General features: G+C 31.1%; 1 protein-coding gene across 8 annotated transcripts in view; it reads left to right on the top strand.

Moving 5' to 3' along the window:
* The window catches only part of LOC124359155 (ras-GEF domain-containing family member 1B-like), a 657,259-nt gene that overhangs the window by 588,123 nt on the left and 49,829 nt on the right, over positions 1 to 19,307 (top strand). For 2 of the 8 annotated variants that reach the window (XM_046811658.1, XM_046811656.1), the window contains exon 1: positions 15,091 to 15,286. The exons of the other annotated variants lie outside the window; for them this stretch is intronic. The gene's annotated coding sequence lies outside the window, so the exon portion shown is untranslated. Of the gene's footprint in view, positions 1 to 15,090; positions 15,287 to 19,307 lie in introns of those variants that run through there. 8 annotated transcript variants of the gene reach the window in all.

Below are 19,307 nucleotides of genomic sequence, written 5' to 3'. Positions count from 1 at the left end.
GTTTTTAAACCATACATATTTATTTAAACCAAATTATATATGGTTTAATTGGACATGTTGATTTTTATGTTTCGAACGGTTTTGAACATGTTGCTTTAACATTCCGCAAGAGTTTTTGATTACCAAGAACTAGTGGATGAAATGCTGAAATAAGTTTAATCGTGGTTCAAGATCGATCCTATCAATATCTTGAATTCGTTTATTGGCCAGCTTGGTACCCCATTGCATACCAGTCTGTATCTTGAAAAACAACACTACTCTGTTATTTATGATTATAGATATAGAAATAAGTGTTCTGGTTTTCCAATTTCGATGATGGTTCCAATTCCAATTTTTATCTAAGATGGTTTTTGAGGTATTGAATACATATAAATCCTATAGTAAATTAATTATTTCAGCTATCACAAAATCTACATACTTTTTGCCACTTCACCAGACTTAATATTTTGTTTGGTTTCTCATTTAAATACCGTAAAACAATTTTTTCATGTTTCTAGGACTCGCTTTTAAATATATGTATTTATTACTTTTTCATTTTTAGGTTCTGTCTAGTCGTCAAGTTGGTAGTGAAATAAAAACCTGCGATGCGAATCAAAAGCCTGTGATTTGCGCGATATAACGTGGGACTGCTGATACTACATTGTAGGGAAAGAATCACAGGTAGAGTAGCAATTTAATAAATCAACGCAAAAATCTACGGAAACCGATGTGGGCTGCATTATTAAGCGGTTCAATTGTGCAGTATGAAAACAAAATCAACGACCTAAAAATGTCAAAAGTTCACATTGTGTTCTTTTGTGAAGGGGAAGAAAAGGCGTACAAGACAATATAAGGGGGAGGAGGAAATCTTATTGTATTGCGATCGCGGGGAGGTGGGTCAATCTCTCTCAACAATTGGTTCATTCCTTCACCGCCAGGGAGAGAAAGACGGGAGTAAGTCTAGGGCGTTCAAAGTATTCGGCGTCAGGCATATTATTGTACGATCTTTAAATATTGCTGACTATTGAGAATGATGGGCCAACGTTTAGAGATCCCAATATTTTTACAATCTGAAGTGCACGGCGGTAACCTTTAATGTTATTCAAAGTAATATTTGTTTAATGCGTGATTAATCCGTACTATACGGACACCATCAGTCTATGATAGAGAAACCCTATTAAAATCAATTTCAAACTCAGCTCTGCTTCGTAATTTAATCTGTTCATAATTGTGTATATTACGAAGCAGAACATCGCATCACATGATACGGGGTTTCAGATATTACGCGGATTAGAATCTTCAATTAAATGTTATCATAATTCCATGAATAGTCTCTATTTCATGCTTTATGACCAAATATGATGTCGAATTAGGTATATAATTGTGATGAACTCATTGCAACACCTGTAATCACAATAACATTTTAATAGTTATTTGCGGTTAACCACAAACCTACTAACAAGAACTAAGATTCACAGATGAATTAGTCCAAACACACACGAACCTCACAAGGTTGGTAGTCTTTGGTTTGTACTTTACCATGGATATGTTTTAACTTGTTCATTTTATGTTTTCGGTGGTCCCTCAATAGAAATATTATTAATTTCGAGTTATTTTTTAGTACCTTTTGTACTTTTCTAATGTTAAATATAATATTTAAATTCTTCCGAATTGGGTTCACAAGTTTTTAAATCCTTAAAACGACCAATCTAGCTATATTAGTATTGTACTGTTTTTAAACATTTAATCAGCACTTTTTTGTGTTTCCAGTTATGTTTAATCTGTTTTCCGTTTGGTCACAGCGATTTCTAAGTTATAATGTTTCATTAAACCAATAATTAATATGTGGTTGCATAAAATAAATGTTCAAAGAAGCTATTATAATTTATGTAAAATTCAAAGAACAAATAACTTTTTTCTTATAATAATTTATACAATCATAGTCGTATTAGTTCCATTTGTTATATTTAAAGGAAGTGAATAAACGTTTAGGGAGTTTAATAATTTCAACCATTTCTGTATATTTTAAATGGTTTTTCATAGGCTAATACATTACAGATATTTCATTACATTTAGTTCTGAATATGGTATTAAACAAGGTAGGATTACATCATACCACATGTCGCTTAGAAGGCTTTGCTGTGGTTGGATGCAAAGTTTTAAGTGTAGCTCATTTCATTATGTTACACGTGTTACTATGTCGCGTGTTAATAATCTCATATCTTTGTAATCAGTTAGTTTATGTATTTTTTATTATGTGACTTTCTTGTTTCCATCGCGTTTACCCGTAAGATTAGTCTATAAATGTTCGCTATGCTCAGCCAAATTCCATGGAGTGGAATGCACCTTCATCGACCTTGATGTTGCTTATACAGAAATGGAGTTTCATGCAAAGTTTCAATTTATAGGTTAATTTTATTTCGGTATAGTGTGCGTACATAAATATAGACAATATAGAAAGCAAGAGAGACAGAAATAACATGTTGCCACCTACTCGAGTGACATACTTCGGTAGTGCTCACTTAAAAAAAGTTTGAATTTCTTACACTAATAATATCATATTCAATTGTATCAGAATTAAGTTATAGGATATGCCATTGGGCTTACAAAAACAAAAATACTTTACAGTAAATAAAGTTTATGTACTCGTAAAACAAATTAAACATATGACCTGCAACCTCTGAGCCTTAACTTCAGGCGTATTTCAGAAAAGAACAAATCTTTCAAATTAAAAACTGTCAAAGGATAATTAGTGTGTATGATATTTTTATAACAAAGTGTAATATTTCATAAAACATCTAAGAATTGTTTCTTGTAATATCCCTTATGCATTCTTCGTTTCATTTTCAGTTATCTTTAAAGACGGTTTTTACAACGCCAATTGTATTTTGAATCAATAGTACTTACATTTTTAAAGAGAAAACGGCCCATATATTTGTGAATTTTTATTGATCTTCCTGGATATCAAACCCAGTTAGAGAACTGCAGCCTGACCTCTAAGCTACGGCGAAGGTCGTAAATGAGATTTCCCAGTTGTAGTGCGTCCCATGTCACTATAATATAAACAACCAAAACAATCCTTGTCCTATTAATTTTCTTTTTCACGTGTACAGTTTTTCATAATGCATGCATGAACAAGCTAAACATATACCATATGAAAAACGCTTTACTTTGTAAGGAATTCAATAAATGTATTTACTAAACTTGAAACTGTGTTTGCAGCAGTTTTATATAAATCATAAAAATCCTCGTTGGAACATCGGTTTTAGTTCGATTACACTCGTACATCACATTGATGGCACATCGCCCGATCTTACTTAACTAAATTGTTTGAAGCAGGATCGATGTTCCATCGCTCCGTTTCACTTTAACTTCTTGTATATTATTTTATATAAATATAATGTGCAATGAAAACTACCCGACATTTTTAGGTATTTTACTTGGTTTTTAAACATTAATCAGTACGTTTTTGTGTTTCCAGGTATGTTTCATCTGTTTTACGTTTGGTCACAACGATTTGTAAGTTATAGTTTTTCATTAAACCCATAGTTAATAATGTCTTTATGTAGTTATATCTCTACCTATATCTTGTCTTTGTTCCTATAATTTCGAATTATGGACATATTCGTGCCTCCTTTTAGCTTTGCCTTAGTTTAAAGAAACTTTCAACTTATTGTTTCACCAGTTTTATAGTGTAAATAGCAGTCAATGTAATATGTGATACACCTAATTGGATATTACATTAAAAATATCATCTGTGGTTAATTAATTGTCATAAATAAAGACTGAAATATGTGTTTTAAAATATAGAAAATGGTTAGTACGAATAACGTGAGACCTTTATGGGGAATGGGATGAAACGTAAATAGTTAGAGCTGTGGATATAATAGGTAAAAACCACCAACTCAAAAAATATTGGTTACAGTGTACGGAAAAAAGAGAAGAACAAGTGAAATTTAGACCATGAAAGTAGCACAACACATCGATGACGAGACAGTATTATTTATTTATATAAAGCCTTTTTTATTAAATAAGTGCTATTTTTTAACATATTTTTTATTACGAGTTTTTTATAAATCTTAAATTTTTCGCTATTTATGGCACACGCTTGTGTACCAATCTTCTATTTATAGAATTTATATTGTGCACTTACATAAAACCCCATGGACTCACAACGTTTTTCTAGTAACCGACTCAGAAAAATCGTTAGACCCCAGCTGACTCAGCATTACCGTTATTGCCCATTGATACAAGACACATAGCTCTAGCTGCTTACGTCTCTACTGCGTGAATTTCTTTGTCCATTACAAATTATGTTTTAATAAATATTAAAATATCAGGAAATATGTGTTAACTAACATGTTTATCTTTAAATAATATATAATAAACCGTATGTACTAACTTACGGTAACTAACTTATTATTTGGAAATTAGTGAACCTCTCTGATTTCCCACTTTGTTGTATGTTTAATGAATAAATTACTAAATAGATCCAAAAACTAAGGAACATGTCATCTATGAAACTTTAATTCGTGTTATAATCTTTGTGCTGACAATGTCATTTTCATTTGAATCGATCGCACCATAAATTTGCTGTTTGAATTAAATAGACAAGTTTTGTATAAGTTTTTCTTTCATTGCGTGAAATTTATGTCTTAAAATCGCTCAATTTTTTGTTTTTCCTTTCGTACTATTTTTTTAGCTCCCGTGCATTGCCAAATATTGAATTTTGGTGAATTTTGGTGAATTTAACCTAGCATAAAATAATATATACCGAAATGTTGTTATTTTCCAACGATCAGCGTCTGACGTTAAACAGAAGACTAACTAATGCTAAAAATGTTTTTTAGGCAACGAATGTAAAAAAATTACAAAAAAACACAACCCTTCCCCCTATGGTCTATAACATGTTAAAAACACTAGTTTAATCTCATCATTACCAAATTTCTAACTTTTTTAATGAAACCAAATTTATAATAGTTGCAATGCATCTTTCACGGGACTTGTTTATCCGACGATTAAGCCTGACAATAAGTCACCGACCGAACGTCGGCATATAAAAATAAATCACGTATTCTTATTACAGTCAGAATCTAAAACTAAATTTTGAGATATTATATGTTTGCTCTATATGATTCTGACCAACGACGAATTATACAGTGTCCAGTAACTTAGGAAGTTTGTATCTTATTCTTATGAGCTTATAAGCTTATCGTGTTCATTGTTAAGTGATTTGACTCAGTTCAGTTTAAAAATACCTAAATTCTTTTGTAATTGCCAGAGGTGTGACTTTTAAGTTTTCTTAAGCACTTTGTGGGGTTCTAGAGAAGTTTCCTCATTTAAAATTGTAGTAATTAAGATAGTAAGCTTAACTTATTTATTGTAATTAAAATCACTTTACTATTTTCTTATTGCTTGCACTTTACTCGCGTCTACAGCGCAGAGGCAACCCACTTTCCAGGAACTGTAATGCACCTAATACTCAACACCGTATTAATTCATTACCGGTACTAGTATTAAATCCTGAAGTGTTTCATTATGTTGCTTACAGTCTTGAAATAGAAAACTTGTTACGTCGTAACCGAGAGGAAATTGCTTGATCACATAAAAATATGAGATTACTAGTTCAGAGCAACGTAACAACTAATCTGGAGTGTTTATGAACTTGCAGATTTACATAGTTAACACAGAAAATGTTGGGAATTACTATGTGAACTTGTTAATTTTTTTGGAAATATATTTTTCAACCTTTCGTTTTGACATCCTATTTTTAAAAGTTTCTCTCATTATTAATGCCGAAAATGCCTTATTGAAATAGATCCGTTTTTCAACCTATTTACGATACTAATTTTTGAAAAGGTCATGGAAACTTAACTTGAATACGGGTTCCTCTTGGTCTATGGAAAACCCCTTTCCATTTTGAGGTCAAAGGATGTTCTGTCTGTCCTACTGCCTGTACCTTTACCCGTGATTGCTATAACTCCTGTCAGGAAGGTCCTAGAGACTTCAAACTTGAAACATTACTTTTATGTCAAACAATCAAAGACCATTCCGGCTGTATGTGTCTTATAGGTACTAATATAAATGTCTAGGGTCTTGAAATTTGGTATAAATGTTCCTCATGGCCTAAGGAAGAATCCTAATTATTTTAAAGTCAACAAGGAGCATTCAGTCTGTCCGTCTGTGTGACAACTCTTGACAGAAAGGTTCTAGAGACCTAAAACGTGGTGCACATATTCGTTTTAGCCCAATAGAGAGCTCTATTAATTTAGGGTTAAAAAGTAAAAGGGCAGTCAGTATGTGCCTTCTTCTTTGCGTTCTTCCATACTCCATTGTATGAGTTTAACACTATTACAGTACAGATCCATCCAAATAGTCAAATCCTTCAAACATAACTCCAGATCTAGCGTTTAAAGTGGGATGAAATTTATCTCACAACATATAATATTTTTTTAAATTAATAAGAAAATTACAAGAGTACCAATAAATATGTTTTAAGAGTAACGCTCTTTACCACAATCGTACCACAATAAAAAATTTGGTCAAAATGGAAATAAAGGATGTTACTTTTTGAGATCTGTTTTTAAATACATCTTATTAAAAGTATATACACATTATTGCAGTATAAAAATATGTATTACAAATATTTTTTTGTTTTAATATCATTATTTTAGATTTTAGGTACCTTTTTTCAAAAAGAGACATCAATAATGTAATTAAGACAAAGGTGGGTACTCATCAAGCTGAAATGGTATGTTGTAACAACGAGAACATATTACTCCTTTTTGAATTACTTTCTGAACAAAACTAAAATGTTTACTTTTCACATTTCTTTACTTAATTTAAGCTCTGCCTGATTACCAATTTCTATTATAAATACCATGTCATCGTGTTGAACATTTATTTAGTTTTGTAATGTGCTGTTTAATGTTTTCGCATGTTATTGGACTAAACGTCATATTAAATCATTATTGTTGAATTATATTTTTCACGATTCAGTAAATTATTTCTTTATAAACGTGTTAATATTGTTCATATAATCTTGTTTTATTAATTTAATATAGTTCTAATAAGAGTAATCACCAATAGCAAAATATTTCTTTTGAACGGCAAGAAAAGAAGAGGTGATCTTACAGATAAAAGTGTGATAACGTTAGTTGCTAAGCAACATTTGCCCTTCTACGTAAGCTTACCTCACTCTTATGGCGGAATGCTCTTACTGTATATTGTAGTTTTGGTAAGAAAATATCGTATATTTGCTCAAAGCACACAATGCTATTCTTCTCAACAACATCTTAGTGATAGCGTAGTATTGGTTATAAATCTCAATTCCGTATATTAGTCATGTACATTATGTGTTTTAACGAAATTTTATAAACAAGAACAACTTATCTAGGTGTCTCATAATATTGAATTTGGTTTCACTTAACCTCATAAATATTAACCTTATGTTATTCTCATAAATATTAATTATGATTCAAAAATGATATTGATATTTTAGTAGAAAATGTCAATTCTATTCCAATACTAATTTTTAATACATAATTGTCTTACCGAGGAAGATTTTTTTGTGTAATTTATGACTCCCTAATACATATGAAGTCAATGTACAGTACATACTCAGTTATTTCGTCTGCTATGGTGCTTAAACACAAGAATGCTTTATTAATTTAGTTTCAGAAACCGATTGCTTTCAACGTTTTTTATAAACTATATATATTTTGTTGGGAATATTGAACAAAAACGGTTAAAAACTTTTATGTCAGGTGTGAAAATGACAATTAAGGGCTCATAAACAGTTTTTGAACATGGCGTAATAACGTCAACAAAACAGGAAGTAGTCGTATAATAAAGAAACTGATAACCTGAGGAAATCCTGCCTACTTGGAAACAGCTTACCTCATATTACGGCGGGTTAAAGCACGCATGTATCATATGTCTTGATACAAAGCCAGCTCATAACTTGAGAGCTTTGGAGCAATCTTTCAGATTCTATCAACATTCAGTCTTCCCTATGAGTTGTATGAGCTCTTAAGCATCCATTCATAATTTTACCATCATTCTAGATTACGTGGTAGCTGTACAATATGTGACGTCACAATAGCTTCTCTCTGTAGCTTAACAGTTTTGTATTGGTGTTTATTCCATGTAAACCGTTCTAATTAGAGTTGTGTAATCATGTGTGTGTTTACGGTATGTTGTAACTACGTTGCTTAAACATTATTCAATGTTTGCATGATACATTCTTTTGGTATCAATTTGTAATAAAACATATCCTTAATTTTACATATATACGGTATTTTACCTTATTATTTGATACCTTCTATTGCTTGATAATGCAAAAAGTTTTATATGTTTGATTTCTTTATGCCCGGAGGGTCTGATAATTTAGTGTATTTAAACTAAATTAAAACATGGTTTCGTATGTTTTATGTATGTAAATTTATTTGTTCATAGTTTATTTGAGGTTAAATACCTTAATAATATCATAAATGCAGAAATCTTGTGCCATAACAACATACCAACAATCAAGATAATTGGACATATACTTTAGAAGTTATAAATCGTAATGTTTACTAACACGTTTGTTTCGTATTAAACTTTTAAGTCACTAAATATATGTTATATCCAAAAGTGTTATACCAAAGTTCCACCAAAATACTTTGTTTTAATTCCATTACCAGGGAATTGTATAGTGGAATAAACACATATGCTATAAACGTAGAGCCTAAAGTGATGTAAATTTTACAGAGTTTAAAAAAAATTCTGGCAACACTGAATATATTTAATATCCTATAAATATAAACTTGAGAGATAATCAGGGAGATCATTCGAAAAAGAATACCTTTAAATTTGGTTATTCAATTGTTGATAGTTAAATAATTTATGTGATTTTCACAAGAATATACCCACATTTTAAGCAAAAGCTGGTTTGGACTATGTTTATGGGCTCTGTACTTTTACTGCCTTGTATTAGCCCCCTGACGATTGCATTTGCACAGTAGTTTCTGACAAACAAACTTAAAGGACAGACTAAAATATGATAAAAAAGTTAAAACATTTCAATCAGTAACTATTTAGTTTAATATTTGTTTCCGTTAAACCCTGTTGTGTACACATCGTTAACGTTTATTATTGTTTTAACAAACAATAATTACATTTTATAACAAATAATTCATACTCTATGTAAAATGCGGCCATATAACATTCATTTTGTATGTATAATCTCTATTTCTATATAAAGTAATAAAAATGTTTTTTATTGGTGGAAGATTCTTAGTTCAGGAGAATATTTACATATTAATATTAAGAAATGCAAATCAGTGTCAAGTTCCGAAACCTAATTCAACATTTTATACTAAAACGTTCAATTTTATAGCACCAAGATTATTTAATAAATTGCCAAGCAACATAAAAAGTGAGACAAATTGTATAAAGTTTTTAAGGTTATTGAGAGAATGGTTAATGATTCAGCAAAACACGGAGGCATTTTTACAAATAGTAAGTTAGTTATATTTAATTATTGTTCAATTTATATTTCAAAACTGCGTTAAAGTTGGTTGATTAGTTGTTTACTAAAAGTAGTTATATCTGGTTTTATTTTGTTTATAAATAGTAATTTTGTTATTATCTGAAATTTAATAATAGGCAGTAAGCACACGTATTGATTGTGATGTTAGATGATTTTAAATTTCTACTTCTATTTTAAATAAACTGTTTCGCTCTGAGCTCTGAAAACTTTAAGTTTATTTCTGGTTTTATTTTAATGAAGGAACCCCTAATGAGATTAATTATAATCTTAGGGGCCCTATATTTTTCTCAAAGTTGTATTTTATTTTTAGTAAAAATGTTATAATAAGTTTAAAAGTTAAGTTAGTATATAGGTCAGCCTGGGAAAAAAGTATATTTTGTAAAGTGATATTTGTTGACTTGATATACATAATATTGTTTTTCATAATATTGTTATGTGCATTATGTTTCTTGAGAAAAATAAATAATTTGATTTGATTTGATTTGATTTTTCTCTTTATACGGCAAAACACTAAACACAATTAGTGAAAATGTAGATACTAAAATGAGTATCTACATTTAATAAAGTCATTTAAAACAGAGTATTAAAACGTGTCAAGCTAAGAACATGAAGGTCCAGCAAGCAATTCAATACATTTAAAATGCCTCAGACCATTTATATAAATGTGCTAGCACTGATGACTACGTAGGCTAAGTTTTCAATAATCTCATGAATTAATATAGACCAGCTAGTTTTATTTAAATCACTTTATTTTATTTAATATCAATATTTTCTATCTCTTAATTATATGCTGGATTTACATCTGACTCATAGCAATTAGGAATTGATAGAATATTCGCTGAAATTTAATTTGAAAAATACCCTTCTCTACTGGAATTTGATATTCTTTGTGATTTGACAGACTTACGGGCTTCGACGGAACGTCCCTGGACAATCATTCGACACTATATCGCCCGAACTGGCCAAACTTTGTTACTCGTGTTCCCTTAGGGGTCCTACAAAGTTTTCCTTTCTCTAGAGTGAGCAATTTAACATCAGCTTCTCATTCCTTATATTGGTTTGGTTTTTACACTCACCATTTACGGCTTTATTTTCTAGGTTTTGCCGATGTATTTCGAGTTTTAGAGTCACATGATTAGTTCAATATTCTTCGAAATTATCAGAATACTGTTCTAGTTAACGGACAAAGTGACAAGGATAAGTTGTTAGAACATAATTTGCAACTCTTGAAACGAGTTTTCTCTTACTGTGTGAACTCAGCAATTTATTTCTTGAACTTATAGGATACGCCGCACCGTTACTAGTAAGGAACATTTTGACTCATGAATAAATATAAACGCTTCACTTTTTTTCTACTCATTTCATAATATGCAATAAACATTTCTCAGTTAAAGTTTGAATCTACCATGGGTTAATCAGCTAAACTCTGAAAAAGAATTTTAATGTTGTTTGATAGAATATAAATGTGATACTTTATATTTTATGTTGGCTGGTGTTTATCGCTTCCCTATCTCTGAAGCTAATATAGCAAAACTAAATATTCCTTTGGAGATTTCTCCAAAACATACACTAATACAATAATGACTGGATGTATTAATATAAACGTTTTAGGTCATAATTGTTTATATCACTCAGTGTTATTCTTTTCTCACATACTTTGAATAATTAATTACATTTCTAACTAGAATAATTAAAATTCATGAATAATGAACTATGTTTTTATGAATTGTTTGGTAATAATATAATTTTTATAACATTTTCATGTACTACTTTAATGTGTTTCGCAATAGTAAAACGTAAAGGCCTGATAGAAATTCCTTGAAATAACATTTGGATTTAGATTCAAAGAGAAAAAAATTAAGCACATTAGGAAGAACAAAAAAAATTATACACAGTAAATCTAACTAAAGTTATCTATAAAGCACTAACAGAAAATAAAAGGTTTTTAACAAAACTAAGTTATATGGATGATAACCTTTTATGCTCGAAAAGTGTTTGTTAGACAACCTGTAATTTGAATAATGCAAATATAAAAAAGTAAAGATGGTTAATAGATGAGATAGAAATAAATAAAAGAAAACATGTTCAGATCTTCTTATTATAGGCAACACGTTCAATGATTTTTATGACAATGTAGTTTATTCCGAAGACATTCTAAAAATTAAAACGCCTAATTTATCCCCCAGTTTATTAAGAAATAATTAACAATTAAAATTTTGATTTGAACCAATCAGTGAGACAGGTATTAGTTAATTAATTAATTTCCAAATTTGACAACAAACTATTATGGTAAAAACTGATGCTTTAAAACTGGCCAACCTCATGCGTGTCCAGGAGCAGCACATCACAGCCCGCAAATGTCAAAGGTTCTTGCTAGCTTAGACTTAAGGTCGTGCCAACCCCTACCTACTTTCACTGAATAGGCAGGTTCAGAGCTGGCTTCCCCTCTTCCGAGGGGAAATGGGTGAGATTAAAGCCCTAAATTCTCTCTGATGGACCTCTACAGGAGGCGGTCCCTACCCTTAACCTTACCCATTCAGAATATTCCTTCACGGTGGAAGCTGCGCGAAGATCCTTTTAGGGCTAGGTGCAATTTGTAAGCTTCTTGTCTTTCGTACAAGTTGGCTGACGTGTACTCATCTAGTGCAATTTCCAAAATGAAGGTAGTTTTGTGGGGCGTTTACGCTACATTTGCCTGGTTTCTGCGTTTTATTGTGTAAATAAGGACATGCACCTAAATCGAAAAATGTTAAAGGTGAGCACACTAGTTCTTTTCACTTTTAATTATTTTCCGTCATTTTTACACTTATTATTAAATGTTCACATGTACGTAGCTAAAGCAATCACTTACTGTAAAAGTACTCCAAACCGTAAATAGAAAAGCAAAGAATCTCCAAGCGGTTTGTAGATCATTGTCCGGTATTGTTGGAATATCTAGCTACATATTGTCACCACGGCCATAGCGATGGCAACTCTACTGTATTGTGGCTGAGCCACACTACACTGTGTATCAGACTTGGCTGGACTCCAGGTATTTTGTTGTGGAGGCCCGTCTCTCGGAGTATATTGTTGTCATTGTGGAACCTCTGCAGTACATATCGCTTCCCACGTAGGCACTGGAATACTTTGCTATGAAACGTTTTTTTAAAGTGTTAACAGCATAACTACAGGAATCATTATGCTGTGTTATTTGTTTGTATCCAATGTTACTGTATCGGGCCATTTTATAATTTTTGCTAAATATCTGACTTTGCAATTAGCATAGCATAAGGAGTTTGTTGCCAATTACAATTATGGATATTTTGGACTTGTGGACATCTTTTCTTAACTAAGAATGTAAACTGAAATTGGATCTTATGTTCGGAACCTTACAAGATAGTTAAGTTATACCAAGTTTAAATGAAAAGACTAATAGTCATTGCCAATCACTTTTCTGTATGATGGTGCAACTTTGATTTATCGTTACAACTTAATATCTACAAGGGTAGTTATTATATTAGCTTTTAATGTATATGTACAGTTGAGACTGTTTAAGGGCACTTATCGGGTAAACTAAGTATTGTAACAACATAACTTTTATGAACTAAACGAAGTCAAATATTCACCTGCGTTAGTTCGGGGATGACGTCTTTGTACTCCTTGTTCCTGTGCAGTGACATCGCTTGGCCTCATTCTGTCCGGTCTGGATTTTATACCATTCGTCAGATATCACTTTAATAATTTTAACTTTCAGTGGCATTATATTGCCGCGTAACTATCCTCTGTAATGTATCCTGCATAGCTATCGACATGCGCCTAGGATAGTGACGTCAGGCGGAAGAATCTGTATAGTTTTATATATAATTTTTTGTCATACATTATCGGAGATGTCTCATTGTAAAGATTCAATCAATACGAATTCAAACGCTATTGATTTTTTTTATTATTGTGGCTTACTCAGAAAATAATTTTAAACATTATTGTACTTCATCTTTTAAATATTCAAAAAGTATACACTTGAAACTAAAAAGTGTATTAATCGTTACATTTTTACGCGAATGAGCGTATATGTTGTAAGGGATTGCGATGTATCATGTATACTAAGATAATTCTTTAAAAGCAATTAAATTTTAAAATTTTACTCCAGTAATAATAATGATATGGAAGGAATACGCTTTAATACTGAGGGTTCAAACATTAAGTTTGATGTTTAAGTTGATCTATTAGCTTTGAAGTTCTATAAATAATGATTAATTTTTTATTAACGAATTAAATTTACTGTATTCCATTATTTTACGCCAATTCACAAATAATAACAAATTACATATGACAAATAACTTTAAAAAAAACATTGGACATCGTGGAATTTCTAACTGGCCTTTAAAGTAACCTTGGTTTAGCATACTTTATTTTCTAGTATATAATGTTAAAGCTATAAATGCTAAAAATCTAATCAAAGGCTATACATACGTAAGGACATTTCGTATCGGTACACTCCCGACTTCAGATCGCCCAACGTGATCATCGTCGGAAACGTTAGACGATCTGGGAGGTTATCTGAAGTCGGAATTGCCCCTGGCATCGGTGAGGCTGCACTGGTGCCTCCGGCGCCACCCCGCATGTCTGGTAACCAAGGGAAAGTTAGTACAGAAATTCAAGCTCGGATCACATGAGCGCTCGCAAATGTTATCTTTAACCTTGATCTACTAGTAACATATTTATAACAACGTAATCTAAACCTGCTTATATCGCGCAATAACAAAAACTAGGTAGGGATAGATAGGACTAATTCTCTCCGACGTTGTTTTCTTTGTGTTTTCTATTGTCATAATGACATGTTATTTTCACAGTAAGGCAAACTAAGTCTGTTCTTTCTAATATTGTAATGTTTTTAGATCACCAGTAAAAAAAACTGTTCTAAAAATAGTGACGTCCGGATAATACTAAAATCCCTAAACACGTGTAAAATATATTCCCTTTAATATATTTTTTGCCGGCATTCAAGCAAGGTGTTTATTTTACTCAGGAATACCTCAGGAATAATAAACATATTTTCAAAAATTATTTCAACGCAAATATAACTAACGCCAATACCAAACATTTCACTCTCTTTACTAGTGGGTTGTAAGAACCTGTAGGTAGCAAGCCGAAGTTTAAAAACAAGACAAAGAAAATGTTTACAAAACAGTCAGAGCGACCTTACGTAAAAGCCTGCAGCTTACCGGATTAAAAAGGTTAAAAGTTAAAATCAGACCTAGGGCATTAAGCGGTTTACTCGGGTTGAATATATTTACATAAGGAACAGTTTCTTTTTGACGAGGGTTGACGTTTTTCACAAAGGTTGCGTGGGGCGTCCCTTTTATTTAAATGGCGAACGTGTCACCGGCAGTGAAGGGGTCATACATAACCGAGACGGTTCAGCCCCGATACAGATTGCTAGGCCAAATCAAAAGTAAATCATCCCCGCATATTGGAGGATAGCAGTTTGGTGGCAGAGGTACCACCCCACTCGACCCCTACCCCCTACCGGTTCTCTCTGTGCCACCCACTGTTCCGGCCACCCCCAGGTTTCCCTCAGTTGTGCGTCGACTTTGCGTTCGTAACCATGACTTTCATTTGCTCGGCTTTCTGAGCGTAGGCATTTAGTTGTGTTGAGTGTTTCTTTGGTGACAGCGTGTAGAATGATAACATGTGGATAAAGTGATTTTTCATAATATGGACGTACTTTATATAACTTAAATTCGTTTTAATGACTTCCTAATAATTTACTTTCGATAGTAAATTACTTTGTGATATGTGAGAATTGTGTATATTAGTTTTACTTTAAGTACTTAATGATTTTTATAGAGATGATTTTAATGCGGTTTGATGATTTTCTAATAGGGGCATTTAGTTAATACTTGTATGCATCATTTATATATAAAATAATAATAAAACAATTTTCTACAAAGAACAAACAGAACCTAATAGTGTTAATCGTCAAAGCTTAGACGTCACTAATTATATTTTTTTGGTAATATTGAAAATGTATTAGCAATAATAGGATGAGATTATAAACATTGCAATTAATATTATTAAACATCATTTGAATGATGGATAAACATCCTATTAAATTATATCATGTATACAATTACATAAATTCAATTTACCGACCACTGCTCAGGTCTGATAGGAGTGCATTCTTTATATATATATATATATATATATATATATATATATATATATATATATAATATATTATACTGCTGTTAACTATGTCTATATTTGTTCGTAGAATAAAGATAGCGTGAATTGAATCCTGGATTGTGATAAATAATATGCATTGAAAGTTGATATTATCACAACCACATCTGAATTATTCATTTGGTAGTAAAAATAATAAAACTGCTTTGAAATTTGGAATCAAAAATTAAGATTTCTCACTGAACACCTACAGGGTTAAATATTCATATAAAATTCCGTGCCATACGGTTAAACAGTTTCTAAGACTTCATAAGTTGCTATCATATAAAAGGGTATTCCTCTTGAGGTATGTTTACGTTATGATTTGAAACAATAAAATTTATTCTTCGTTAAAACGAAAGTTATAAATAAATGTATATGCATTTAATTACGTTTTGTTTTAAATTTGATAAATAATCGGATCTCCTTTGCTTATTCCGTGTGGGATTACCTGCATGATACTACACGTAAAGAGGATAGTTATTCCAACTGTTAGTATTAAATATAAATATAATAATAAATATTCAGTTAAACATATAAAGGTCGCTGCTTATGCATATTTAAATACAAAAATACCATTCTACACAAAGTATTGACTTATACCCAAAAACCTACATACAGTATCTATATACATTTAGATTAAAATTAATACTAATTCATTTCTTATTTTGTTTCATTTAATACTTTTACATTTAATACTTAAAAGAAAAACAAGTTGATAATCTAGGATTGCATTTTCCACTTTCCCCAACCGACCTAACGCTGCGAGGACCCCAGAGACAGTTACGGTCAGTTCAGGGTCGGGTGCGGTTCAGGCTTGGGACGGGTCCTATATTTAATTATCAAACAGAACCCCAATCTTGTAATTACAAACGTATTAATTAGAATTTCATATACTTTATTAAAAACCATGTTAAGTTATAATTCTTTTAGTTCATTGTCTGCTTGGGTGCTGTGATCTTGGTTACTTTTAATTTTACCTACATTACTCATATTTCAAACGTTCACGGTAAGGACCCTTCTACAAGTTTCTGTATAGTAGTAAAGAAAATAGATACAGTAAAGCTGAGATAATATAATATTTATTTAGTTCTTTATATTCTAAGTCTTGTCTAAGTTGATCTTTGAATTGAATATTTTGATTCACTTTGTGCATAAAATTATATATACATAATTATAATGTTCAAAAACTTAAAATTGCTGCAATGTTGTTTCGATTTTTCTCTATGAATTGGAATTGTATGAGATTTGACCTATTTTATACACAGATTTCTCATGGGCCTACCGTAATAATTTTAATATTCAGGTGCAGAGTTTCTGTTTTCTTAAATCGAGGCTTTAAGAAATCATGTTCCAATCTTTGAACGTTTCTCTATCTTTGTATACCAAAAGTAAAAATTTGTATAGTTTAATTCATTTTATTATTTGCTGAAGATTGTGTTTACATTTTCCCAAAAGTTGGTATACTCGTACAAGACTGAGCTGATACCCTCGCCTTCTGAGATAACGTGAATCATTCCATATGTTAAAATATTGCATTCTGTAACTACTGAAAGTTTATGAAGCAGCCATTTTGTATAAACTGCAGGTAGTTTTAGATTCTTCTCAATACTGCCGTACGTGATTACAATAAACATAAAATGTGCAATACTAATTTTGAATACATATTTGTTAATATTTAATACTATGTATGTATAACGAAAAGTATCATTAATTATTTGGGTTAACTCAAAGTAATACTAATTATTATTTTGATATTGACATATGTTTATCATTTATCATTGGTTAATGTTTAGGCTTCGATGTAATTTTGTACAAATTTGTACGTTTTGAAAACTGCCATTTATTGTAGTAATCGAACCTATTATGTCAATTTTGCTTTAGTGATGTCAGATGCAATTAAGATATTTTATACATTATTTAGATAAGGGGATCACTTAAGAGACCAACAAATATAACTGTGTAGTCTATTTTGAAAATATTCGTATACAAATCATTAAGCAAATAAGTGTCCTTGAATATCGAACATTTTATCAGTGGATGTTTTCAAAACCGATTCACGGTCGAAGTTTGTAAACTGATTAACAATTTAGAAAATCAATTAAAAAAATATTTATTCTGATACAAAATTAAACTATCTCAGTATTTAGCTTATAGAATGTGCAACCAACACATGTAGGCGAACACCGAAACATTATTTATGGGCATAGTATGTTCTAGAGATCCCGTTTCCCTTGGCCGAGAGTGACCCCATTGGCTAGTCTAAGATCAATAATTAACAAGTAGCTATTTATAACGATTTCAGTGACTGATTCTTCCACCAGAACATTTTATTGACTTAAAAATAATTATGAAAGGCACGTTTTAATTAATTGCACTGCATTACAGTTATCTATGGTACCTACCTAAAAGGTATTCACTTAATATATCATATTAAAATTTTCAATCTTTGACAGAATAAAATAATTTGAATCATTAAGTAAATGGCAGCTTTTGTAAGATAGAATATTATAGTTTTGAATAGGAAAAATGTGCGAAGGGCTGCGGTATTGGGGATTTGACAAAGTGGATTGAGGCCAAGGGGAGATGACAAGGGTAAAGTTTGTTTTAGCTGATTAGTTTTGAGTTTGCTTTCTTTAACATAGTCCGTCCAAGTAATGAGCAATTCTTTGTTTCTTTGAATTAAAAGTCTGGTAGTTCCGATTTGCTACTCATTGTTTAGGATTTTTTGAAATAGTTTCCCCTTCTAGAAATTGTATAACATGTTAAAAACTATGCCATTTTTTAAAATTATGATTGCAGATGTAAAATACGCCAAATGTAGTGGGGCATTACGTTTTACTTTCTACAGAGTTTTTGAGCGCAATCACGAACGTGTATGGAGGACATTATTATAATCCTTCAGCATTCGATACTTAAGTTTTTATTAATCATTTAAAAATTGCTGAAGCATTGCAGGCCGTGTTGAATTATTGAACTAAGAAAAGATGTTATTTTATTTTATTTACTTAAATTACATCAAAGATAATGTATTTACTATGAAACTTTGGTTTGAGTAGTCTCCTATTCACTTGACCGCAGTATAAATTAAAACGCTAACTCAGAAGATAAATACTAATCATCAATATTGTTTGTAACAATAAGAGGATTTAATAAATTAGACAAAATGGAATAGAAAAGTTATTCCCATTTTAATAGGTCGTGTATCTTAAAAGATACACAACAAATGTCATTCCGAAATATGACTTCGGCTATTCAAATTAGAATGATTAATCTAGCAACCTCATGATACTCAGCATTTGCATTTTATATACTATAGTACTTTGTATATATGTGACTCATAGGAACAAATATATGTAAAAACGAATAAACTTTAGATTTACCCGTGAAACATAGAATGTTTGTATTTGGGTGAAATTTAAGATTCCAACAAATAAAAAGAACTTGTCAGGTGTTTATTAAAATTTGACTTAAAACTAGCAAATATATCCCACAATATCTACCAAAGTGCCTGCAATGAACGGTATACACGCTGAAATGGAGAAGCAAGCCAACACAGATCAACCAGGATTATCCCTTGAATCGTAGCTACGAA

This window comes from Homalodisca vitripennis, chromosome 4 (genome assembly GCF_021130785.1).
Source record: "Homalodisca vitripennis isolate AUS2020 chromosome 4, UT_GWSS_2.1, whole genome shotgun sequence".
Classification (NCBI taxonomy): domain Eukaryota; kingdom Metazoa; phylum Arthropoda; class Insecta; order Hemiptera; family Cicadellidae; genus Homalodisca; species Homalodisca vitripennis.
The sequence above is the reverse complement of the archived record's forward strand: the minus strand, read 5'-3'. Positions and strand labels throughout refer to the sequence as shown.